Below are 27,633 nucleotides of genomic sequence, written 5' to 3' on the forward strand. Positions count from 1 at the left end.
CCCAGTCCACATTTCTGGTGCATGCTTACTTGAACCTGCCATACCTGCTGCGACCTACCCTACAGGGCGTTTTTAGTACCCGCTTTAATGCTGGCCTGATTGCATCTGTGTATCTGGGCAGCCAGTCCATGTAAGAACAGTCACAAACCAAATAAAAACTGAACAGCAGTGGAGCTTTTTAGGTTTCACAACTATCCTTGCAATATTCAAGATTCAAAATCCTGCCATATGAAGGCTGTGTGCCTCAGACATTGCAAAGCCCATGACCCTGGAAGGATGAGGTTCAAGGTGATGCTTTTCTTATAGGCTTGGCTTCTCAAGGTCAGAAGTTTGGTCTGGGAAATTGTCTTTCAGGAACCCAGCCAAGATGCAGAAGCAAACTTGGCACTTGGCTCACACTAAAAATGTCTCTGTCCATGCTGTAAACATCACTGCATGCTGGAGGTGGGGCCAGCTGGGCCCTTTTTGCTGACTTTCTCAAGGACAGCCTTGTTGGAGCAGTGCTATTGGAACACTGCGTCTGAGGTTGCTTAGTACTTTTTGACCTTGCATGGACATAACTGAAAAAATATGGAGCACTTACCCCAGACTCTCCTTTAGTCATGGACACTGTGCCATAGTTTGGGGCATGGGCTCTGAGAAAGGAGATGGGTATGGGAGTGGGTGCTGGCAGTGGGCAATCTAGTGAATGCAGGTACAGGTGGTATCAATGAATGCTACTCATGGATCCCAGTTCCTTGATCGTATTTTCCCATCCTTTCTGTTTCTGCTAGGAAGCATGACTAACTTGTATACAGGTGCAGCCCAAGGAGGCTGTAGAGCCCTTTGAGTGTAAGGCAGTGTGCCTGTGCCATGCCCAAACAGCCTGTCATGTGAAAGTGTGAGAGCAGTTCATCTGAGAACATTTTCACAGGGGGCATCTTTATAGTGTCTTATTTGTGTGGACATAGTCACAGCAAGCCTTTTGCAGTTCTCATTTGTGTGTCCCTGTCCTTCACTGAATTTATTTCTCACCTTCATTCAGTCACTATTGGTCCTGTCCTTTCTGGTGTTTCCATTCTTCTTTTCATGTGCCATGCCCATGCTTAATAGCCTCCCATTCGCCCCAAGAAAAGCAGTGATGGGTTGACACTTGTTGTAATCATACTGTTTAGTTTGTGAATTTTATTCCTTCCTGTCATTTTCATATATCATATTTAATTTAATTGTAAGCTGTTTAAAACAGGGACAGCTTTCCTGTGTTAATACAATGCCTTATTCAAGCTGTCTGTGACCTCAATAATTACTCAGGTGCAATTATAATAAAGAGTTATTATCAGCTACAATAATTATTCTAGGACCAAGAAAAATACAGTCATATCCTTAGCGCATTCCTTTCCAGTTCTTGAGCAATGAGTGAGCCTGAACACAGTTGAGTACTCTGTACAATACTCTGTGTATTGTAGTGATGCTGTTTTGTAAAAGTTTTTGAATGTTTACAGTTAATTACCCAGAAGTTCTTCTCATCTGGTGCAAATAAGATTGCTGACCAAGGAATAAATCTTAAAATTTTATCTTACCTTGTCATTGTTTTCATGATTATTTCAGAGATCTTTTGAGGATGTTTGCATTTTTCACGTGAGGTATTTGTCTGGAAATAATAGGGATTTGAAACTGTTCAGAGTTCTAGAAATGCAGGAAAAAGTTCTGAGTGATGTGGGCAGAGTGCAGGTAGTAAATGATACATTTAACACAGCAAATGCTTTCTGCCCCGTGTCTTAAGAAGACAGCACATACGTAACATCCCATATAATGTGAGGCACATAAGGACTACGTTTGCCACAAATTCCGATTTTTTAAAGAGTAATGTTGGCAGAGCGCCAATCTAGTTTATTTTACCATCTGGTAGCTCTCCTATAGGTATAACTCTTTTTGAAAGTGCCTAATGCAGAGAAATCATTTCCAAGTGCTGTAGAATTTATTTGGACTTAGCAGTTTTTAGCAAAAAAACCCTCAAACTAAGATTCAACATACAGAATATTTCTCCATAATTCTTTTCTTGTGTGTTCTTCTGTAGGTTTGTTTACTTAAAAAGCAGATCTTGTTCATAAGTGCTCCATAACTAGTGGTAGCAGCTGAATCAATACTCAGAAGAAGACACTCTGTCTTCTTATTACACATGCTACTACTCTCTTCTCTCCTCTGAGGAAAGCCTAAATCTCATACTCCTCTGTTCTCTTTTTTATCTTTGACTGGAATACTCAATTAAAGTGCTATCCACCTCACCACCCCTACAAAACCAAAGCCAGTTCCAAAATGCATTAAGGATTTCAGATGCAGATTTCTGAAGATGAGCTATGTCTTAGAATATAAATGAATTAAAGATGTGGATATGCTCCAGAAGCCATTGGAATAATTTCAGTGATGTGAAAGAATGTTCCGTGGTAATGGTATCACTCTTGCTCACTTTTCAGGGAAAATTGACGGTATGAAAAGTCCTAATGTTACATACAATGTGATTCTCAGCTCTGGGATGACCATTAGCACTCTAGAAGATCCTGAATTTAAGATGTAGTTCTGTGAAAACTCTGCTCAGGGCTCAGTAGTGCAGTGAGCCCTAATCAAATGTTATGGTTTACTAGAACACAAGATTAACCACAAAATTGCATCATTGTGTAAATACACATGTAGATGCTCTGCATTTTGAACACTGTGAACAATAAGATTCTTTCTGTCACCCCTCCTCTTTTCGAATAAGATCAAATGCATAGAATATCTCTGCAGAAGGAACAGCTTAGTTGGGTGGGACTCTTCAGCTCAGAGAGAAGGAGGAACCTTGCAAGAAGATATGATGGGTGTCTATGAAACCATGGAGAAGGTAAATAAGAATTGCTTATTTGCTTATTCTCCCAGTACAAGATCATGGGGATGTCAGCATAAAACAGCCTGTGACCTCTTCGAAACAAATGGTGCAAACGTCCATGATATTGTCACAAACCTATATTTAGTCTGAGGAGCTTCAACCTGAGGATGCTGTTAGTGCTAAAATATTGAAAATAATTCAGGAGGTGAACAGCACAATGAATGAAAATGGAAAAGAGTGAGAAAGAGAATGAAAATAAAAAATATTGTAAAGTACAGAGGTATTACCTCTGGCTCAGAAGGCCAAGGTTGCAAATTGTTCAAAGCTGGAATGGTATTTGTGGGAAGTATGACTGTGCAATCACAATTCTGTTGTGTTTAGGCCTTCATTTCTCATTCCCATGAAAGACCATATATAATTGGTTCCTCTGATCTGACCTAGTACACCATTTTTTGTATTGTTTTGTTAAATTCTTATGAGAATTACCTGAGACTTCACATAGGAATAAGAATGGGCTATGAGTATCAAAATCAAGTGTTTTTCAGCGATGTTTACAATGCTTAAACATGCCTGTAAAATGGCACCTTTCTTTGACTTTTTCTGTTATCTCAGTGTTTCTAATCAATAAAGATTATTTCTGACATGTAGTTTAGCAATGATGTGGAAGAGCTCCTTTGTTTACTCGTATACTTTGATGAACTACATCATTGTTTTGGTACTGGGAAGACAGATAAAGAATTACACTTGCAAGACCAGAGATCTGTATAGTATTTTCTCAGTGTTACACACACCTGGCAGCACATGGAAGGAAGTGGTTTCCAAACCTTTTTTTTTCCCCTTATAGTATCTGATGCCATGGAGAAAATATCATAATTATCAAGACTGCATATTCTCACAAGAATAGTGAATATTCTAATTATCTCTTTATTAATATGCAGGACCCATTATGTAGATTTGATCTTGTCATATTTACTATTGGTTTGATTATAGGTGCAAATAATAGTAATAAGAAAGGTCTAACTCATTCTGTGGATATTATAAACCATTCAGGTATTGACCCACGGGCTGTCCTTCTGCTGCTTTGAATGGGTTGTTGTCCTGCTGCTCACACTCTAGTTGTTATTCAGGCATTTCTGCAAACTGAAGTAAGAGAACAGTTTCAGAAACAAGCAAAGACAAAAAGAGTCAGTGCAGAGAAAAAAAAATTGCAGCTACGTTTTATTCAGATTCTTCTCTACTCTGAAGCAGAGCTGCTTTTGCAGTCAGTAACTCTCCTGTTGTAGCTGATACAGCACAAGGCTTTCTAAAGTTGTTATGTTCCCATGGTAATAGAAATTATTACTCTACGGGAGAAGTCCTATCGCAGAAAAAAAAATGAGATGCCAAGCTATCAAAATGAGTTCTGCCTGCAAGTTAAGTTCAGAGTCTTTTATTTAACAGAGATGGTTGTCCTGCACAGTTCTGCTCTTTATACAAAGAATTGGGCTCCGTATATGTAAACTCATCTCATGGGTAGTAGCATTGCAAAACTGCTCTGCTGCCAGCGCAGGGACTGTATACCTGCCCCTCAGATCTGAAAATATGTTTGTCTTATTTTTCAGTAAGTATGAATTATATGACTAGAATTGCAGAACTGTGGTGTGAATTTTGGAGTGCTCTTGCCCTTGTACCATTGGAAACAAATTTGCAAAATCAAGCTCCAGTACTTTTCCATCTGAAACATCCAGAGAACAAGCATATTCTATGAGGCTTTAGGTTGCCTAAGTAATAATAAAAAATCACATTGATTAGAACTTAAAAAGTCAACATGTGTATTTTTCAATGATGAGACAGTATATTTACACCATAAAGAGCGAAAATTTAGTCAAGAAAAAAACCCTCAATTTTTAAGATTTTTTTTTTGTACATCTGTTATGTTTCTTGGGACATTCACATAATGTAAAGATGAAAGGCTCTGGTTTCATGGTTATGTTAAGTATTCATTCTTAGACCCAGTCAAAATTAGGTCTTCTCAGTGGAAAAAGATTTGAAGAAGCAGTAGATAATTCAGACATATCTGTTTTGGAATTCAGGTGTATTGTCAGTTTCTGACTTGATTTGAATGAGATCACTGACATGTTGGGGATTTATGGTTTGACTAATTTCAATTTTTTAAAATATAATTTAACACAAATATATTGTATATTGCTTAATTTTGTAAGTAAAAATTAAAAATATGGTGGAATATAAGAAAATAACTCACTTATAGTTTTTATTTGTAAATTACTTTATATCCAAGAGACTCAAATTTAGCAGAAATTTTTACTTTTGGCAGCATGTTTTACATTTTCATGCCCTCCCATTAAATTTAAACTCAGGAATTTGTGGGACAGCTTTCACTTGAACTATAATATTTTCAATTGGATGATAGACTGCAGGAGTGCCAGTGTGTTGATTGATTCCTACACCGATCTATACAGCAACTGGTTAATACTGGCAGAACACTGAAGATGAATGGAATGGCACAAGTGAGTGAGCTCTATTATTTTCTTATTTTTCTGGGTCTGTGGCTGTAGAATGGGAGGTTTGTCTGTTACACCTCTGCAGCGGTCATTCTGTCTCCAACTTGTACTGCTCAGGCAATAGGAGAGCTGCCACATGTCTATATGTGACTGGCAAAGCGGAAGCAGTAGATTAATCCTCAGTAAGTCTTCAATGCACTTGGAAGCTAGGCGGAGTGGTATTATGGAAGAGATGTTACACACCACACAAAAGCCAGTTTTTATCATTGCTGTTTTGTTTATCAAATGCATTTTAGGATGAAGGAGGACTTATAAATGGTAGGAATGAAATTGAAGGAGTTATCCTGGTCCTGCTCTTTGAATCAATACAGATTTTCAAGGGCTGGGTTGCTATTTAAGATTTCTGCTATAACGAGCTTATAGATGCAAGTCCTGATCTTTCTTTTACTATGAGTAATTTAGTTTATGTGAAGGTAGAGCATTTCAGACTACAGTGGATCTCAGTAGTTTCAGAATGCTAAGCATGTATTTGTAGAATTGGGACTTAAATAGATTTCAGCAAGAAGTGCAGAGAAATAAGTTGATGACAGTAGGTGGAGCACACAGTTGATGTGTTTGTCTACTGTTTTTTTTAAATCTTTCCCATTTTATGATTCTTGGAATATTGCGAGTGTCTCAAGTCAAAGTCACAGATTCTACTGGGTCCTTCTGGACCACCACAAGGTTTTTGTGGTCAGACTGCCTTTGTCTTTTCCAGATCTTTCATTTTTTATTAATGCAGTCCTTGCTCATATTTTTAATTTTCACTATTCTTTCCACTTACTTATTAAAACTCCAAACCACTAAATTAGCAATAAAAAGTATTCATTCAGTCCAGCCCTCAGCATGCATCAGTTAGTTCAATGCAGTTGTTCTTTCTTTGTCTTGAAACTCCTCCATCATTCTAATGGGAGGATGAGGATTTGTGGCTATCCTTTTTCACTTGCCATTGTGGGATCTGGTACTCCTCATCTATTTCTTCCATAGTTTCTGGAAGTCACCTCAGATTTTCATTGTTATAAATAAAGGAAGGGCATTTGGGGCTTGAAAATATATGTGTGTATCTATATGTGTAACTGTAAAATTCTTTCAAAAACATGATCCAGGTTGTGGCAGTAGCCTAAATAGTGTTCCTTAACAAATATAGACATATTCCTTGCAGAAAAATGGTTGTTATCTGTGTTACCTGTGTATTTTGGTGCTGAAAAAATCTCCGGAGCAGTTAATTAGGGGTGAGATAAGAAAGGGTTTATTTGCCAAGGCAGTAGGTGGTAATAGGACGCGCGCGCTGGCCGTGCCTGAGAGGTTACATTTTATAACATTATCCATCCAATCCCAGATGTGTCCACCCTTTGGCCCTTCCTCTGGTCCACCCTGGGCCCTCCCCCTGAGAATCGGGTCTGGGGTCTTTTTGGGACCACTTACTTCATCATCTTCAACTTCATCAGAGCACAAAGGGTACATATTTACCTAATTTTTGACCGTATTCTGTGGTTTAGGCCCTGATACGCTGTTCTCCAAACAGTCTAGGCCTTTGCCTTGACAAAAGACTAAACATGGCCACTGAATTCAGGGGTAGGTTTGATATGGGAACATAGAATGGGGTAAGAGGGTTAGGGAATGTGTAAACAAGGGAAAGGAACAAGGGAGAAAGGGGTTTCTGCTTTTAAAACCTACAATTCTTACCAGTCTTACAAATATTAGAAAAATAAAAAAAAACATTAGGGGCTTAAGGCATCATCTGGAATGAAAAAGCAGATAAAATGGAAGAGAATTACACAGGAAAAACACAGTGGACAAGTCATTTGACAAATGTGAAGAGACTTCTTGTTTCTGTTAGGGCAGTTACAGTGTGCAGGGAAACAGTAGGAAGAATAAAAAAAAAAGGAAGAAAGAAAAGGAGACTGAAGGGAAGTGAGCTTAAAAGGTACAGGAGGGTAGGACAGATTAGGGCATGGAAGACTGCAAGGAAAAGAGCTAAAGCAAGATTTCAGTGAGACTTTTAGAGCCCTATTTGAATAAATTATTTTGCTCTTATCCTCCTAAGACAATTGCTAGACAGCATTCCTCTGCAAGGAACAGCAAGGAACAACTTCTTGACAATGAGGAGTCATATTCCTCATGTTTCAGACTCCGTTACTAGAAGGTAAAAGTAAATTAATAACCAAGTGAACAATAGTTTTGAGGAACTGGTAGAAGAGACATAAAATCTTCCTTTGGAAAAAGGATAATCAGTGCAAGATGCAACAGAGAGCATTCCCATCGAGGAACACAATGTGTATAGCCTGGTGGTTATAATGATGCCCAGGGAAAGTCTTTTATAGCCTGGGTGGGTCCTGTGACAGAGGCCCCTCCAGATGGGGTCCTTTGGTTACTAGCCAACTACAAGGCGATAATATTGCTTTGCATCAGGGCTGTATAAGTGTTTGAAAGTCAAGTTTGAGTAGGGATGCAGTGGTTACTGAAGAGGTCAATTGTCGCGGTCCGAAGGGAAGAGGGGACAGGACACGAGGAAGGGTGCAAGCAGACTTGTTTATTCAGGCGTGCGCCCGATTCTTAACCGTCCCGCCAGGGGAAGGGGGCAGTACATCGGGTGGGCTATCAGACAGACAAATGGGGGAGCAAATCAGAACAGGGCACAGGCAAAAGGGGGAGGAGGAAGCCTGGGCATGTGCAGTTGTGCACTGTGTAGCATGAATACAGTGAAACCACATAATAACAGTAAAGTCCATATGAAAGTCCTGCCAATTGCTGTATGCTTTTCTCCATGCCTGGAACTGTTCCCATCCTGAATCTTGCTTCTCCACAGTCAATAACTATCTGATCCCAGGTTTGGGGGTGAAAACTGGAATCTTTATTGAATACATGAAACGCAATTTAAGGGTCTTGGGGGCAGGACATGTTAATGAGGAGGATGGGTTATGCTAACCAGGGGATGGATTATGCTAACTAGGGGATTACACAAGTTTCTGCTACAGTTACAGAATTGGTTAATATTTCCTGTAACCAGGATTATGTGGGGGGAAGAGAACAAAGGTTTTCTACATGATCTGATAACATCCTCACAAAGTCTCTCCATGTCTTGCTGCAGGAGACAGGCCAGTCAACATAGTTAAATGTCAGTAGGTCTTGTGAGGAAGGTCCTCAGAGTAAGGAGTTTCTCCCAGCTCCTGCTGTCCAAGGCCGGCTACATAATCCTTTTCTGCTGATATTCAAATTTAGGATTGCTACAGATTACCAAGAAAAATAGTTTACAGCGGAGCAGTGTGTTTAGGAACCACTGTTGTAACCAAGATACTGTTGTAACAGAAAGCATCATCAACCTCCCCTGGCACTGATGCTTTGTGAGAACCGGGCTGACTGGAAAAAAAGGTTATGGCTTTAAGTATCAGACATTCACCTGTTTCTCAGAAAACTCCTTCCGAAATGGGCTCAAGTCACACAGTCCTTGATGCTTCCCACTGCGTGCAGTTTCAGCATCCTCCCAGTAAACAAGCCACCTTTTGCTGGTCACATTTTTTGCTTCTTCACTTAGGAAGTCTCCTGCCACTGTCTGAGACAGAGAGTATGTGTAGGCATACCTTTAAAAATGCTACTTGAAGGTTTCAAAGGAAGCTTCTAGAATTACAAGGAGGTTCCCTGACATTTCAGAGGTTTTTTTTCAGTTTGAAGCTTTCTTTCTAGAATATCTTCATATGATGCTACAACTGAGAAATTGCTTCTCCCTTTGCTTCATCCTCCTTAGCTTTCATATGTATATCAATCAGTTTCACATTTTCTGATATACTTTGTTAGCTAAAATGCAAAACTCATGTGAAGCAAAGTGTTCCCACAAAGATGCATTCCTGTTTTCTCTACTGAATCAGTGCTGCCTTGATTTGCTTTATCTGCCTTCAGAATAAATGGCAGTAGTGCATTACCTTTACATCGATGATATTTGTCCTTTTGCCTCCTTACTCCATAAAATAAGATAGCAGCCTCTATGCATTAATGCAGATGTCTTGGAACTGTACATTTACATTTTGAGATCACGTCGTTAGCTGGTTTTTTAGTAATTTAAAGGAGATTTGGAGTAAATACCCATTACTTAAATCAATAGAGTACTCTGTAATCACCTTGAATAAAAGCTTTTTTCATTCATGAACCAGAAAAGCACTATTTAGCATTCTTTCACTGCATAGTGTTATGTTCTGAAAGCAACTTATCATGAGAAACAAAATAGGTTTTTTTCTAAGCCAGACTGATGTTAAATTATGTTAGCTTTGCTTAACAACCATTGAATTTCCTACTTCTGGAGGTTTAGGCAGACTTTTTTTGTGAAAGGTTTAATTTAGAAAAGCATTCCAACACACTTATTCCTTGGTAATTCATAGTCTGTCTCACACTTAATCTTGCAGAGACAGATGCTATGAGCTGAGGCATCCTGCACATGACATAGTAGTCATTAACTATTAGTGTTATTCAATCTCCCCAAAATATTATTGAACATCCCTACTATATTACTGCAAACAATCATCAGAAATTCAGATATTCAGATAAGTATTAACATATATTAAGTGTTGTGCAAGCCCTGTTTGTAAAAAAAAAAAAAAAAATCTTACAAAAATAATTACTAAAAATTAATTACAGTTTTTGTTATTTTCTCTCAATAGCTGATATCATTAAGAGGAGTTTCTAGTGACTAAAAATGCAATTGTATTTCAAATAATTTCTTTAAGAGTTTATAGGAATATAGTGTGATGTAGTTAGCAGAATTTGTTTAAGAAAGGAAGAGAACCAGGCTGCAGGGAGACTAATTTTTCCTTTAGCATTAGGAAGGTTGTTTTTTTTTTCTCAGATAGGAATGACATGGAAATTCCTCTCTTACGGAAGAAAATTTGGAGTAAGGCTCTAATACTCTTCTGAAAATCTGGATAATGGAACTTTTCGTGCTCCACTGTTGTGGTCTTTTCTGTCTTCATCGAAATCATATTGTTTTACTCCTTACTCATCTTCTATATTCATATTGATTGGCCCTTACATTTTCTGCTCAGGGCTTACCTCCATTTAGGTTGAGCATCTAACAGTTGAAGCCGATGTGAGACAGAAGTATAAAAGGAAAAGAAGGGGGTTTAGTCTATAACTCATAGGTGATGAGTTGAGAAAACAGTTCAAGTTGAGCTACAAATATGAAATGCAGTATTTGCAGTGGACTGTTGGCTTTACTAACTAGCAATATTCATGTTTCCTATCCCAGAAGTAAGCAGCTGAAAGACAAGGGGAAAAATCACTTTTACAGTATCGATTTGAAGTAGAGTAGGTATAAAAATAACAAAGAAAAATTATTGTAAGTTCTTTTGAAAGAAGAATAATTGTGGAAAATAGTGACTCAGTGTTACAAATATTTTTTCCTGCTTGAGAAAATCATAATTGATACTAACACCTGTAAAATAGCAGGTACTTACATTTGTCTGGAGATTGCAATGATAGTGTTTATTCCTTTTTTTTTTTGGCGAATAATTTAAAATTAAACAGCAAGGGAAACAATGCCACAGGACCTTGCTCCAGCTCACATATCTTCTTTAATATGCCTGCCTGGACTGTACAGCTGCTATCTCCAAAGCATCAGAGTGCCTGAAAGCCCATAAGGCTCTGGTTTATTTTTATGATTTTATGATTAAAAATACCTATGCTTGTAAGTCAGAGGACCTATGTGACTTACATACACCATCGTATGAGGCTATGTTTCTTCCCTGCCGAACAGCTCTGCCAGAACTCTATCTGTACCTTCACTGTCCACAGATCAGATGTTTGTGTGCCATTTTTATTGTTGGCTTCTGACAGTGGGAGAGATGCTAGCTACTGTAGAGACTTGTGACAGTTTTAGAAAACCTGCCTCCATTCATGAGAGCGGTAAAGCAGGAGGCTGCTGTAGGAGTCTGTTTCTGATTCTTGTATGAAGATCAGATAAATAGAAAAGTTGTTCAAATATCAGGCAGTGCCATAGACTACCTTCCCTTGGCAAACTTGGTCAAGTGTCACAGAGCATTCTAAAGTAATGTAAAGCAAGTAAAAATGTGGAGTTTTTTTGTAAATGCTACCACTGTCTTTCACTGTAATGAAGTCTGTGGTACCACACATATTTATATCAGATCTTTGATATATAACTGTCTATCTTACAGTTATCCTACAGTGTATACTACACTATTTAAGAACAATTTTCATGTATAAATTCCTCTTTTTGATATGGTGCTACTTTTATTCCTATGTATTGGCTTATGCTTTGTAAACATGATAGAGAAGCAATTGTTTTCTGCCCAATTAGCCCAAACTTTGCCTCGGCCGTAAAATTTTATGCAAAATATTCCTTGCAGTCTTTGCAGTCCAATGGAACAAAGATAGACTTATAACTCTTAAAGATTTTTTGGCAAACTGCTAATAAGAGCTTTTTAAAAACTATAAGACCTTCAGCTGATGGAAAAGTATAAGAAGGAAAAAAAGACTGCAGTCTTGCACAGGCAGTAATGATGACAGCACCATTAATAACATGGACCATTAAAATTTATAAAAAGCTATTCTTAATATAGGATATAAATACATTTCTCAGGCAGAGCTATGAAATTTATAACTTTTTTATTGTCACCAGAGGACCTTCCTAGTGCTCTGCAACCCTCCTCTGTCTGCTCTCCCTCATAAATCACTGTGTGGTTAATAACCTAGATTACAACTACCAGTTGCATTTACAGAATTAAATATTGACTATGTGAAAATGTTATTACATTTTTACTGATCGGAAGACTGGAGAACAGCCCTGCAGGACATGTAGCTGGACAGAAATATCAGTGTAATCTTTGTTACAAACACAGTTACGGGATGCTTGGTAACAAGTGACAGAATTTTCAGAAACAGAAAAGAAGTGGTGGAAAATGAACCCCTTGATTTCATACCAGGCAACACACGTCAGCCAGAGCAAGTTGTATATTAAAGGCCACTTCATTTTTACCTGAGAAGTTTCAAGGCTAAATATATGAAGTAACTTTTAAGGGTAAGTCCCTGTTTTGGCAAAGTCTGATAGCTTTACTTCTCAGGTCTGAGATCTTGGTGAAACTAAGCTGCATGTATGTCAAATAATGGGGCTTCTACCACGTTGACTGAGAGACTGACTTAAGTTTTAATAATTAATGAACTGTTTCTCATCCAGCTTCAAGTCTTCTCATTGGATGAAGTATTCCAAGGGTCTCTTGAATTTCCTCTTCTGCTCAACATATGAATTAACGTAACTGCCAGAAGAAAAGTTTCTTATTAAAAATAATTTAGGTTTTGATCCCTGTTATTTAATTAATTAATTGGTTTAATCCTTCCTTAGACTCCTTTGACAAAATTTCATTACTAATGCAAGTTGTTATTAGGATTCAAGAAAAAATCATGTGTCCAGATAAATTGCCATTTTCCATGTCACTGTCACACTGCTGAACTTCCATCTGTACCTGTTAATTTCTTTGGTCTCTTCCTTCTGAAAGGAAGTTCAATGAGCTTCCCTACCTCACATCATGAAACCAAACAGAACAAGGAAAGTTATTTTTGGTCTTTTCCAGACATATTTTTTCTGCTGCACTGGAACAAATCCATGCTTTTGTGCTGCAACACATTTTAATAACTCAAAGTAATTATTTTTCAAAAAATCAATGATTTGAATATTTCTTTGTCAATTTTCAATCTAAGCAATGCAGTTTTAACTTACCATTTTAACCTGAATTTCCACAATACCAAAACTTTTATTAGACATAGGTCGTCTTTGTCTCCCCCATTTTCGTGCTTATCTCCAAACTGCCTTTAATTTGTCAACAGATTCTCTGTTATCTTGCTGGTAGACTGACATCATTACTGAAGGAGGTGTTTTATTTCATTTGCAGATGAAAGAATGATATCCTCTTTCTTTGTCACATGGATGTCCTTAAGTTGTCCACAGTCTCAAGAACAAGTCAGTGTTTTCACAGACTCTTAAGTTTTGCCTTTTTTAAATATTTGTAGTAAGTCCTTGCTGGATCTCAGTGCAAATCATACAGCATAATGTCTTCGTGGTAATGATTGTGGAAAGATCAGATACTCCATTCTTTCTCATGTTAAAACTCTTTATGATTTGGAGGAAGCAGGGAGTTATTTTGAAGAGGCTTTTTCCAAATGTAATAGTAAAAGTGCCAGATTTGTGAAGTGTTTCATTTTTTTGTTTTTATGTGTGACCCTACTCACAACAGTCCTGGCTACTTGTCAGATGACTTTGATTATCAGTTATTTTGGTGTCACTTTCCAAAATTTATTCCAGAATAAGTTGGCATGGAAGCCTGTAAGTGAACCCTTGCTTCAGAATGGTTTTATATATATAGTAATTAGTAACTGATAATGCATTTTCAGAACATTTTTCATTTTCTGCATGTTATAATATTTAAGATTAAACCTTACTCTTTTTCTTCAGTTATTAAGCAACATTGGATAGTACTTGACTTTTCTCAAGTTCTGTTGTGCATTAATACCCTTTTATATCGAGGGGCTATGTAAAATCTAGTATTATTAAAAGAATTGTTCAAATTTATTCTACTTTGCGTATAGTTTCTGTTGGATAAATGTTCTAGCATTATGTATCAGTGAAGATCCTGATGGAAAGGGGTAGCAGCCATGCTTAAGAGGGCAACAGGGAAAGAATTGGAAACGTGAGGTGTTGTTGAGTGGTGAGGAATACAGAATTGTGCGCAACAACAAGGAATTTATATCCCTCTAGACACAGGCAACAAACAGTGAATAATTCTTACCAGAGAGAAAAACATTTGCCTTGCCTAAGAATTTTACTGTTACACAGTTCTCTGGCTGTATATGTCAGTATGGGAAATATTCCGAAAGATGACCTTTGTCTCCCGAGTGGCATTTTGTATTTCATTCCTTGAGACACTGACATCTGAAAGCTTCCTTCTCTGTTTGCTGGACCAGACTACTTCAGTATCCTTTTGGTCATGGTAGTATCAGAAGACAGGGATGTACTTAGAGAGCAGAAAGAAAAAAAAAATAGAGGTCAGGAAGAAGAGTAGGAAAAAGATATATAACGGGAAAGGATGACAGCAGAATCATAATTTTCACATAAAAGGAGATGTCTAGCATTTCAAAGCTCCAGGGCATGTCACATAGGACCTTCTGGATGGCTCAGTCCAATCAAAGCATCTCTTAGAACACAGAACATGCCAGCAGCCCATCTTAAGCCTCAAAATCAAACTCTGCTTCCTTCTCCCTAGGTTTTTTGATGGGTGATGTACTGAGTATCTGCTCTTTCCCCCCTAATTATTCTTAGTATCAGAAACTTTGACCTTATTTAAGCCATTTATCAGATTTCTTTGAATAACTTGAAATGTCCCAGCATGTTATTAGAGTTAAGTCATTATGCTTATTTTGAATGGATTCAGACTTAAGGTGTTGTTGGTTGTGACCCCAATGAGATCAACAGAAGTGAACCATAGTTCACTTCTATGCAGTCAGCACTCTCCTTAATATAGAGTGCAACTTCTCTTCTTATTCCCTGTCTTTACAAAAGGCCATCCATCATGATCCTTCGAGCCATGTGGGTTGTGACACCGTGTTTCAGTTATTCCTGTGAATAACAGCACATTTGTTGCTGCTCTGGTTAGCCTGGCTTTTTCCCCAGTTGGTTGAACTGGTGTGAGCATTGTCACTTTAGACCCTGCTCTCCAAATCCTTCAGTTCAAAGCCCACCTCACCAAGTTGGCCAGCCAGCTGCTCTGGCTCTAGCGATGTTCTTTCACCAGGCAAGTGTAATGGAGGCTGTTGAGAGATGTGAAGTATGAAGAGGCTGTTGCCTACAAGCAATTAGCAGACCTTGCAGGCAACAGCAGACAGTGGCAAAAGCAGTGGGAGGAGTGATGAGGAGCAATCCTGTAACTTCATGCCAAATTTTAAAACAAGTTGATGGAAGATGGTGGATTTAGAGAGCTTTGCTGGCTAAATGTCATTAGATTAACTTTATCTGCTATTAAAACTGGTCTACCATGAGTAATAAGGTAAGTGTTTTTAATCACAGTAATGCACAACACAGTTTAATGTGGTTTATTCCTTGGTCTAATGGAAAGCCTCCAGCTGACTGCTGCTGACCAAAGGGTTCTTCCATAGCTTATGTGATAATGGTTAGTAAGTAAATGAGGGGAAGAAGGAGGAAGGGTGGGACATTTGGAGTGATGACATATGTCTTTCCAGGTCACCATGACATCAATTGCCAGTAATGAAGCCTTACTTTCCTGAGGACAGGAGATAACTGAACACCTGTCTGCCCGTCGGAAGTAGAAAATTAAGTCTTTGTTTCGTTTTTCATGTGTGTGGCTTTTGATTTCCCTATTAAACTGTCTTTATCTCAATCCACAAGTTTTCTAACTTCTACCCTTCCGATTTTCTCCCCAGTCCCACGGGTGGGGGAGTGAATGAGAGGCCACGTGTTACTTGGTTGCGGACTGGGATTAAACCACAACAGGTTCAAATACATAGACCTACAGAACTCTTTAAAGTGCTATGGGAACAGAAGAAAAATAATAATTAAATTTAGACTAATGATATTGCAACATAGTAAAAATTTACCTCACCTTTGTGGGACCAAATGGTAACAAAACAGCTAGAGTAAAGGTCTGTCTTAAGAGTTTTAGTGCACAGTGCCCATTCTTCTCTTCCAATGTGCAAATGTCTGGTTTTACAGATGTTGATTACTAAAAATTATTTTCTCATATAAATGTAGTCAGATTACCTGATTGACTCTTGACAGACTTCCCTCTCTTCTCCCCAACTTTTGACAAATGTAATTTTTTTTCCTAATACATTTCCTATATTCAGCAGACCCTTTCAAAGACAAGTTTTTGACAGATATTTTTATTGTTTCCCCACTCCCTAGTCTTTCATATTTGTCTATTAGATATCCGACTATAATAATTAAAACCAAAGCAGTTCTTACAATATGGGGGGGAAAGCCTATAGAAATAGCTGACTGATGCTTCACACAAAAGTTAATAGCTTATTCCTCTCTTATAAAAGATGGTGAGAATGGAGTATCTATTGGACAGCTGAGTGCAGTCAGCTCTCACTTTCATTTGCACAATAGCATCCCATTAAATAGTATCCCAAATTAATGTTACTATCTCTCAGTTGTTATATTTCATTTGAGATGGCACTGTGAGCTCTTTGCATGATCAGTAGAGTTTCTCGCCACCTGCTCACTTTCACAGAGGAAGGAGGCAAACAGGACCAGCATTCTGCTGACAGGAGGGAAAATATCTACCTATCAAGTGATGGAGAATGCAGTAAAAGTTGAAGCAGAGCATCTATACCAAAACAGACTTTGTGCTGTGCAGTCTTTCATAGCTCTCGATGCTGTGTCCAGTTAAAAAGTATCACAGGTAAGTGCAGAACACAAAAATAATGCTAAACCTAAGCACAGGGCTTTAATTTACTTCTTGGAGAACTTACACAGCTTTTAGAGCTATGTCTTGCATGTGTCTGTATGTGTGTTTGCATAGACAAACATACAACAGGAGAATTACAGAATAAAATCCATGTATTTGTTTTGCCTTGATGCAGACTTCAAAATAAACCAGTTAACTACTAACTCCTTTCATTTCTAGCATGCAGTCTGTGAGAAACTGGGGTACTTGTCCTTCATAAAATATGATTTGGTTCATGAAAGTGTAAAACTACTAAGACTTATTTCTTCTAGAAGAACCCTAACACTTAAGCCATCTGCATTCAGCAGTTCTACCATGCTGTTTATTCAAATGAGAATTCTTAACAAAAAGGTTGCTTCATTGGGCCAGTTCGGCTTGTTTGCCCAGCAGGAGCTCCACACTTTATTTAAGCTTTTAAACTCCATATCAGTAGCATGAGTTGATGTTTAGTGCACAATAGGGATACAGTATAGCCTAATATATGCATTTTTCTTTCAGAATTCTAATGGTTTAGTACTGAAGGAAATTTACACAAGCCTTATAGAAATTAAAGCAAGGCATTTATTTCATTCAGAGAATGCAGTGACTTCCAATGGTTGCACTGCTAAGGACTCTCAGCTTTGAAAGGGACCTTTTATTGTGCAGGAAGAAAGCTCAGATATAGCGCTAAGCGAGAATTTCGGAGTCCAGATTAGCATGCCTAGCAACTCATTGCTGTGTACCGTTTTTTCCCAGTCCCCTACTAGCTGAACTCTTTCCGTACATCTTTAATTGATTGGGTTAATATAAACCCTCAGCACTACCAGTGTTTGTGTGGCCCCCATAATAAGGCTATTGTGTGCTTCTCTCTACTCTTGTGTTCCCTATTTAGGAATGTGTCGCTCTGAGCAGTTCAAAAGTGTGAGCAAATGAAAAAAGCCACAATCACTTCATTAATGATTTGTAAACAGAATATCCAGTACTGACGCCACCTGCATAGGCTTTCAGAAGAAAAAATACTGGATTTGCTGAAGCTCTGTGTAGAATCACTGTGGAATTTAATTCGACAGAGTAAATAAATGCCCCAATTAACACTTTTACACTCAACCAAATGGCTGTATTTAGAGGAAACAGTTTCTTTCTTCAGGGAAAAATTCAAAGGAGACATGGGATAAAGATAAAAAAGAACACCCCAAAAACAAACAAACAAAAAATAACTCTTAAATCTCTCCCAGCAACTTTTACACAAGACGGCGCACAGCAGTGGCTGAAGTTATAAAGGCAGACAGCAAAATGTGTTTAAAAAAGGAATGTGAAGTAAGAAAAAAGTTCACTGAAATTTCAAAATAGCAGCAAATGTGTTTATAACTTCAGTTTGCTGCTGCTGTAGGCCTCATTAAAGCAAGCCTTTGTTTTTTCCTTTTCAAACACTACCTATTATGACAGCTAGAAACAGCTTACCAGCTGCATACTGTCATCTTGGCCTGCCAAGATATCATGTAATCATTCTCAGAGTCTGAAAATGGGTATCCACCACTGGCTTTGTGAAGATGTCAAAAAGCCTAAAATTGCTCTGCATGCATATAGTTCTAACTACACTGCATAGCTGTTGATTTAAGAAAGACTTTTAGTAAACCCTACTGAGGTAATATTTATCTACTGTACCTTTCTAAATTAGAGGCAAGCCTCTTACATGGCAGCAGATATGCACAGTTTTAAGACCTGTCAAATACTGTGAAGTTCCTTCAAATGCAAGGAAAGGAAATAAGAGTCAGGCTTCTTTCTCAAATGCCAGGCATTCAGTTGCTCTCTGGTGCCTGCAGTGACAATGCAAACCCCCTCATCAGCCAGGGGATCACCTGGCTCTCCTATCTGATCTGCCATCCTTCTGTACTCTGCCTGCTACTAAAGCAAACATGCTGCAAAGGAAGGAGACATGAAAAGGAAGCTCTGAGTATTTTATCCTACATTTCTAAAACTGTGTCATGGAACACCACAGAATGCCATAACTAAACAGCAGAGTGGGTCCGCATTTTCGCTGGAGTGGGTGAGGAGAGGTTGTGACCGTGGTCAGACACAGCATTGCAGAGGGAGTCTTTGGAGGGGAGAGTGGCCTCTGAGCAAGGCTTGTAGGCCACCACTGTTTTTCCTCTATCCAGGAGAACAAAGACATGGTTTCTCCCTTCAGGGAAGGATTTTGAAATACTGATTCTTCTTCTTGAAGATAAAATAGCTGCCCATCCTGAGGTATATATTGCCCTTTCCCATTCTCCTGTTTTGCAGTGCTCTGTACCATGCACTTGTGGTCAGGGTGAAATGGGCTTTGTCACCCTGAAACACAAACGGGAGAAAATATTTCCTGCAAAAAGGTTAGTTCAGAGTTCAGCCACAGCCTCCAAAAAACCACACGGACTCTTAGGATTTTTTAGAAAAGAAAGAGAACATAACCGAAGATGTTGATGTATAGGTTGAGGTGGGTTTGGGGGAAAATGTATCTTTGATATTGTAGGCAGTGCTCCTCCTGCCCCACATTAATCTGAAGCAAAAAGGGATTCAAAAAGGAAGCAGAAGTCCAGAATTTTAATAACATACCTTCACTGATTAAAGAGTCCAAATTAGGTCCAAAAGGACTCGGGAACTCCTGAAACCTTGCAGAAAGATCAGTCATCTTTACTGTGTAGCATGAGATGCCATCCATTTCCCGAATGTTTGACTATCCATCATTTTAATAGTTTATAGGCCATTGACTAACTGTCCCATACAAAGATGTAAAGCAGGAATAACGGAAATGGAACATAATTCTAGGACCCAGAGGTTATATGTGATTGCATCAAGAAAAATATTGGCATCATATTAATGTGAACCTCTTTGTCATTATTGTTGGCTTGGCTCTCAGTTCTCACATATGGGCTTATGGTAGTTTTATGTTCTCCTAAGCTGCAGCTCTGAAGCATATTTTTGCAAAGTTTGGGTTCTAGTTGAAAGATTGAATATTGTAAACAAGGTCTAAAGATCTATCAAAATAGCTCAAACTACTGTAAAAATTACTGAGCAAGGAGAACCCTCAGGTAATCTGAAATAGTATTCCTGGCAGGAGATGCAACAAAGAAAGAAAATCACAAGAGTTAGAGTAAGCATGAGTTAAAGTACAAATAAAGATAATATGTGTCATTAGCAGTTCATTCTTTCTCCAAAGACAGAAGTTTTTGGACAGAACAGTTCTGGATGGAATAGCTAGAAATGTTGCTGCTTTTCTTGCATACTGTGTGTAAGCATTAATGATAGAAAGCCACTGCAGAAAAACTTACGGTACCTGAAAGGTCTCACAAATTAATGCGAGATTACTGCCTAGCCTACTTGCCAGAAACCCACTTCATCTCTTATTTTAAGCAAATGTGGGCAGGTATGACTAATGATTTAATTATTGCAGATGCCACCAGCATCATTATAAAGCAAAAAGCTACGTATAATGAACATCATTCCTACTTTAGGAATGTGTGCAAAATAGGCATGGATTTAGACGAACCTAAAGCAAGCAGGCTGACCATATGCTCATCTGATATTCACAATTATGGTACCAGAGAAGTCTGTTCTGTGACATGCTTTCAGTTTTAGTTTCTCGGTGCTTTAGTTTCTTCATTGTATTGAGACTTAACCATACAGCAATCCTTTTTGTTTTCCTGATTCTTTTAGGAGGAAATTCACAAATACGTAGGAATGGAGTTGCAGTGTGTTCCCATTTTTAACTGCTGAAGAGACCAGGACAGGAGGGAGTACCATAGAGTTCTCTCTTCCCACCAGCTGGACACAGATCACATTTTTCTGCTTTGTATGTAGTGTACATTGGGGGAAAATGCAAGATGATTTTTTTCAGAAACTGCTGCAGCCCTAGCAAACAGAACTACTTCAGTGCCCTGCAGCATGAGTGTTGGACAAGTTATTCTAACAAACATAACTTCTGAGAAAAGGCATTCAGAGCTTTTGGATGCCAAACTAGTGGACAGCAGCATATACATGTCTTAAACAGAATGAGCTGCACCAGCACTTTCTAAAGCTTTCCTCTGCATTTGAAATACACAAGATGCCCAGCATATATATACATCCTCAAATATCTGACTTTTTTACGTGACCTTCCTTGTTCCTTTAAGAAGTACAAGAAATATGAACAGGACAGCCTGTCCTGCAGCTTGATATTTAGCCATATTTGCTGGATTATACATTCTCTCTGTTTTAACCTTCTGAATATGCAGTTTCTGCCAGATAACCAATTCCCTCTTGCCCAGGAGAACTGATTGTTATAGTCACCGCAGTGATATTCTTACTAAAAACAGTGTTACACCATCCTATCCTAGGATAACTAGATGACTTTTGAGTAATTATTTGGAAATAATTTAGAATTAAGAGTTTCTGATTGTTTCTAAAGTGTTTTTGAAACATAGTATTTAGGTCTTTCAGGACAGACACTCAAAAATAGGTAACAGACATATTTAAGTTTGTGAATGTAAGCGAAAGCTTCTTATGAATCAGTATTACTAAATTCTATGCATACTGATAAATTGATCTTTAAGATAAATATGTAATTCTCATGCTTCAGTAAACAAGCAAAGAAAATTTAATCTATGGAAGGTATGATTCTAAAGTTGAACATGTAAGTTTGGGAAGAATGTCAAATAACCATTTAGACCTAAAATACTCTTGGGGCATTTATTTGCATAATTTTGTTTCTTTAATTAAAAAACAAATATCTCAAACTGGTCTGGTGATAGTTATTGTCTCTTGAGGAGAAAACATTAAAATTCTTTGCAAATATTAATGGGGGGGAGTGTTTTTGGGTTTTTTTTCAGCTCTACCTTTTCTTTGGATTTTGCCAAAACTGTTATGTTCCCTAGAGTAGCATGAGAAATTATATTTGCGGGATTTTAAATTATAGTAAAAGGAAATTGCATAGTGACCCTTCCTTATGTGCAAGCAAATCTTATAATTTTCTGCTGGAAAGGGATCATGTGAGAGTTTGTGATGCCTTTGAGAAAAGAAGCAGCCTTTTGGCAGTGCTAGCAAGCTGTAGCCTACAAAATCATTTCATGAAGCTGAGCATTTGATTCATTTAGGAACTCATGCTTATCATTATTTTGAAATTTGCTAATTCGTGTTACACAATCTATAAATACCTCAGATTAAGCATATACTAGAATGTGGCAAAATCAGTTTTCTTCACTATAGACTTGGGTAACTCATTTTTGAAAGAAAGCAAAAGTCTTTGCTTTTTAAGGAGTGCAGTCAAAGATTTACAATTCCACTTGGGAATGTTTTCTAATCTACCACTTAAGGTAAATGGAAAATTAGAGACAGATTTTTCCATTCCAGAGAGGCACTGAATAGGGAGGAAAGACTGCTGTTTTCTGCAGTTGTGAACAGCAAAAGTCACTCATCTCCCTCATCATGAATTCATATTGCTTCACATATTTCTGTGGCTTTTGTAAAGGTGTAGGCAAATATAACAAAGATCAGAGGAAAACAGCATTTGTGATTTTTTATTTTTCATGCTGTAAGACTATGATTCACAGCTATATCCTATTTGATGGACTCCAGATATCTCACTGAAACTGAGAAAAACAACTATTTGAATTTTTTGGTATGACTTTTTTTGACATATCTGAACATCTTGAAATTGTCTTTGTAAAGGAAGGAAATGTTCAGTGGACAATAGTTTGAATTTGTCTAACTTCTGTTTTTTTCTCACAGCAGTGCAACATTTCATCGATAACTAAGTGTAGTGTTAAAATTTGACTTTGTGCAGCCTTGTATTAGACTGTGAAAAGGACATTCATACCTTCCCTGTCTCATTGATAAACTTCATGCATAATTACTGTGAAAATAACTGAACATTACATATATATTTTGGTGTCTTTTACTTAGATTAGGATTGCATAATGTTGATTGACAGCCTAAATAGTACCTTCAAACAACAACTACTTGAGTTCCTCACTGAATAAAATTAGCAACTAAAAGTATTTAAACACAATTAAAATACATTTTCTTTCAGTCTGAGGTGGACATGACCATGGTGGGTCATGAGACCTTCAAATAACCACTAACCTGGATGTGGTTTTGGTTTTCTCTGAAGGAGCACCTTCTTAATTCATTCCACAAGCCAAAGGGGGTGCTATCGGCTGCATAGAAACTGCTTTGGGAGCAAGGAATGAGTAGAAGGTGTGAACAAAGTTAATTATTTAATTATGTTTTGGTATATGTGTCTGCTTCCTTGTTTTAATTGATGCAGGTAAATGGAAAAGAAAGCTTGAAGATAAAACATAGGGTTTTGGGGTTTTTTTGGTATAAGCAGTTTGCAACACCACTTAGCATACTACGTAATAAAAGATTGTGAGACTCCAGGTGTATCCCATTGTTTTAATTTGGCAGGTCTAAGATGTTTGTGCATTCTGTACATATGTTTTCTTCTCTGAGAGCATAGAAAAATGCATACTTTGTATGTGCATTCTGTGTCCCAATTATCAAATGTATTTAAGGGGGCATTATTTTTCCGCAGCAGAAACGAGTGGTTTCTGTGGAAGCTAGCTTTCCCTAGCTTCACTAGAAAGCTCATTATTCTTTAGGGTAAAAAAGTTTGAAAATAGCATACTTCAACTGTATTTTACTTTCTGATAGTGAGTGGCACTGTTAGTTTGATCCTGATGTGTTAGAATATTTTCAGCTCTTCTCTTTCCAAGAGTAGATCCTTTCAAAGATGAAAACTTAAACATGGTTTTTACTTCAGACTTTTTATTCTGACCCTTCAAACAGGAGAAAAAACCCTCACCGTGCAGTATACAATGTGAAGAGCAATCAAGAGATCTTTTCTATTCATATTTTTACCTGGCTTTTGTCTTTTTTAACTGTTTTGGTGACATTTGCTTTGAAAACGTAGGTCTTTGTTTTTACCCTTCTTGAAAGATTATAATTGATTCAGGTGCCGTCTGTGTGAACATGATGAGTATTTGTTGTGCAGATGGAATCAGTACTGGCAGAATATTGCTGCATGCTGCATGTTGCATTATTCACTTTCATCTGCATGCAGCTCATGGCTGGCAGGCTCCTCACAGCTACCTTTAAAGTGGCTTATCCAATATAAAGCTCTGGCTTGTTCAGTAGGAAGTCTAGTAGATCAGTTGTCATATTGGAAGCCTCCTGCTGAATTCAGGAGAGAATACAGGAGAGGTGGCATGCCAAGGTCTGATAGAGGATTGTTTGAGATGGCATTACCGTGCTCCAAAAAGCTCTGGTCATTTCTCTTCAAGTTATCACTTTGTCTGAAGAGCAAAACAAGGTTGAATTGAGCAGAGATAAATCCTGGGATAGAAACAGCTTGTGTTTTTCCTTTCATTATTACTATTATATCCTGTTCAATCCAAAGGGGATAAATGCCTAAAATAAAGCCTGACAAGTCATTGCGCATTTGACATTTTGTGAGAATCATACAACTGACTTCAAAGTGATATAATAATGGAAGTCAATGGATATGCTTTTTAGGAAGATGATATGCAGTCTGAAAAATTTCTTTTCAAGACCATTTTGTTGATTTGAGGAATTCTGTTATGGCAATCAAAGAAGACCTGTAATGACTTTAGAGGCATCAATTTTGAGTCCGTAACTGACTTCTCCATCTGGGAGGTTACTGCCCCCACTACAAAATGGGAACATGTTTCTGCGCCTCAGCTGCATCAGCAAGAAATCTAAGGGCTTACATCACCAGTGGCAGTGGGTTGATGCTAAGCAGCCAAACTAAGTCAGCTTTGCCCATTTGCTGACTGTTTTTTGGGAAGAACAGACTGGTGGGGTACTAACATCTTAAGATTTTGCACAGCATGACTTGGAGCTTGTCTAGTACTGACTCTGGAAAAGGTCATGTGGGAAAAAAATGCAATAAATAATTTTTGCATTGGAAAATGTTGTTAAGCTTTGATGTTTAACTCTGACTGTGATACTTAAAGCTTACTTACATCAAACTTACTCTCATGACCTATGCCAGCCAGGAAGATTACAGTTTTGATGGCATTTTGATGGTTTTGCACTGGCAAAACAACTTTAGACAACAAATATTTAAACCTAACATTGGACAGACTGAAAATATCCTCTTTTAGCTCCTGCATACACTCTTTACCCAACTGCATTGTGGGAATTTATGTACAGGGGGAGCCTTTAGTGTATAGGAGGTATGAATGAAGCAGCTGGCAAAAATAAGAAATCAAAAACCGTGTGAAAAAAAGGAAGTAGAAGCCTGCTAATGCTTTAAGAAGGTTTTAGAAATGGTAGCCTGACCTAAGATAGAAAAGGAAGAGGGAAATTTGTGATGACAGAGATTTACAATGCTGATTTATTCCTTACACTGAATATACACATGCACTATATTTAAATAAGTCTTTACCTGAGCCCTAAAAGTGGATTTTAATTGTCTCTTTTATACAGATATGTTAGTTACTTCCTGAAGTCCTCCCTGGTAAATTAGCGACCATCCAGAGTTGTTCTGCCCTGCTGGTTGTCTTGTTTTTCTAATCTTGACCTAATTGCTACCTGTTAATTACTGGCAGCATATCATCTGTTTTCTATGTGACTATTTTGCAACAGCTGTTGTTGCACTTTTTCTTTGTTTCTCTTACACTCCTTTCTTTCATTTTATTACATATGCATACATTTCATTTAAAAATTGATTTATGGATAAAGTACCTACTTAGCACGTAAAACTATTTCAGTAAATGTTTGCAAGTAAGGATGTTTCATCAGTAGGTTAGAATATCTAAATATGCTGTGGTATCCTGGCAAAAATACTTTTTCACTGCATCTGGAATGCTAGCTGCTAGAAGTTTTCAGCAAGCTACCAAATATCTTTACTTCAACTAATAATTTAAGTGAGTTTGCCTTATGGTATGGTACTGGTTACATTTGCAAGTTATGCTGTTTGAAGGATTTCAACCATCGAGAGCTTGCTAGCTAGACGTCCTTTGAAATGTGTTTCTTTTCCTGGTATAGTTGTTATTGCCTTCAGTCAAAAGTATGTAATGTAAATTGCAATAGGGAAGGAAGGAAATATTGTGTACAATAAGAAAAAAAAATGTTTGTTTACAGGTTTCTCAAGGGCCACTCTGGCAAGACAGTGGCAGGTTTTTTTTGCTGGAGGCTGAGTCTGTAGCCTAAGGTTTTTCAGCTTTGCTCCCCTTCCCTGCAAAGCTAGGATATGCTAAGATATGAAATAATATGTTGTCTTTTTTCTATAATTATGAAAATAACGTTCATATATCAAATATAGAATTCAAAATAATGGCTTAGGTAGTTAAACACTGTTACTGTTGCTTGTTTTTTCTGATTTCTCATAGTGAACTTGCATATAGATTAAAATAACCCACATCACCTTGTGATCTACTTATATTTTGGACTGGCCATTCCTGTACTAGTTAGTTTTTTTAAGAAACTAGAAAAAAATCAAAAAAACAAAACTAGTTTTAGAGACTAGAAAATTATTAGGACAGGACATCCTCAAGTCACATATTCCTTTGCCAATTGACCACTCTTCTTTTTATATTTGAAATGAAAATTATTTTATAATACAGAGTTGTGCTAATTAGTGTGGGGCAGAAAGAACTACTGTCTTATCATAAGAGGTGAGAAGTAGATATTTGTTTTGTGAATGTCAAATATAGATACTATTAAAAACAAGAAAAAAACGAAGTTATTACAAGGATTTAAGTGAGCAAGAACTATTGAAGAATGAATAAAGAACATTTACTAAGTTAATGCTCTTTCGTCCATTTGCATTTTTCAGAGAAAAATAAGGGCTTGAGAGTTTTATTTCAGTTTATCTGGGGGAGGTTTCATTTATTGCCTTCTAGGCAAGGGTTGACAAGAAATTTTCAATGTATTTGTAGTATTGTTAGAAATTAATAATTCATATTGGTATTATTATTAAATTGCTGTCAACTAAGGATGACTGATAATCATTTTGCCTAAAGGAACACATCCTGGCAGTATATCTATTTGATATCAAGATGCCAATTGACTCTTAAATGAAATATTTGGACTCCTTTGACAATTCATGGATATTTAAGGATCTATAGTATTTCATGAAGATTTTGATTCATTTCTTGCACCCTCCCTCCCAAGAAAGTATGCATATAAGCAGACACATCACAATAGTCTAGTCACAAAACCTGGAGAGTGTTGTCTGTCCATACATCAAGTTTTTTGTCTCTGTTAATGTCACTGAAAATTTCAGTCAAAATGTGCTACTAAAATGTGTGCTGAAATGTGTACTAAATCTTTCAGAGTGATTTCTCTGTCTTTCCTTGCCCCTGGTACAGTACTGAATCACTTCTAAGGTTACACACAGTAGAATAACAGGAACTATGCTGAACTCTCTCAGAAAATTATTGTGAAAATCATATAATGTTCTAAGTTAACTTACAGCACTGTAAGTACAAAAAATGTGTGAGTACATAAGATTTTACTCCAACTGTGGCTCAAAACTAGAAATTGTTTTGACATAGATATGTTAGATTTTAGAATAACAATGTCAGTTAGTTAAAATAGTATTTCCGTGTTTGATATTGCCATTTGTGCTGTATAGTTGTTGCTGGGATTTCTGCCACTAGACCCAGGAAAAATTCTAGGCTAGTGAATTAGAGGCAAAAGGTTTCTTGTTTTAAGATCATAGGATTAATCTTTCTTTCTTTACCTCATTCACTAATTTAATTCTAGGGAGGTGAATTGCAAAGCAGAGCATAAGACCTCTGTCTACTGCCACCTATGTTCAGATCCTCTC

General features: G+C 37.5%; 1 long non-coding RNA gene across 2 annotated transcripts in view; it reads left to right on the forward strand.

The window, feature by feature from the left end:
• LOC135416326 (uncharacterized) overlaps positions 1-27,633 on the forward strand; it is a 67,697-nt gene that overhangs the window by 21,492 nt on the left and 18,572 nt on the right. The window contains exons 3-4 of one of the 2 annotated variants that reach the window (XR_010431546.1): positions 16,629-16,799; positions 20,517-23,213. The exons of the other annotated variant lie outside the window; for it this stretch is intronic. This is a non-coding gene — a long non-coding RNA (uncharacterized LOC135416326). Of the gene's footprint in view, positions 1-16,628; positions 16,800-20,516; positions 23,214-27,633 lie in introns of those variants that run through there. 2 annotated transcript variants of the gene reach the window in all.

The sequence above is a fragment of the Pseudopipra pipra genome, chromosome 1 (genome assembly GCF_036250125.1).
Source record: "Pseudopipra pipra isolate bDixPip1 chromosome 1, bDixPip1.hap1, whole genome shotgun sequence".
In the NCBI taxonomy this organism is placed as follows: domain Eukaryota; kingdom Metazoa; phylum Chordata; class Aves; order Passeriformes; family Pipridae; genus Pseudopipra; species Pseudopipra pipra.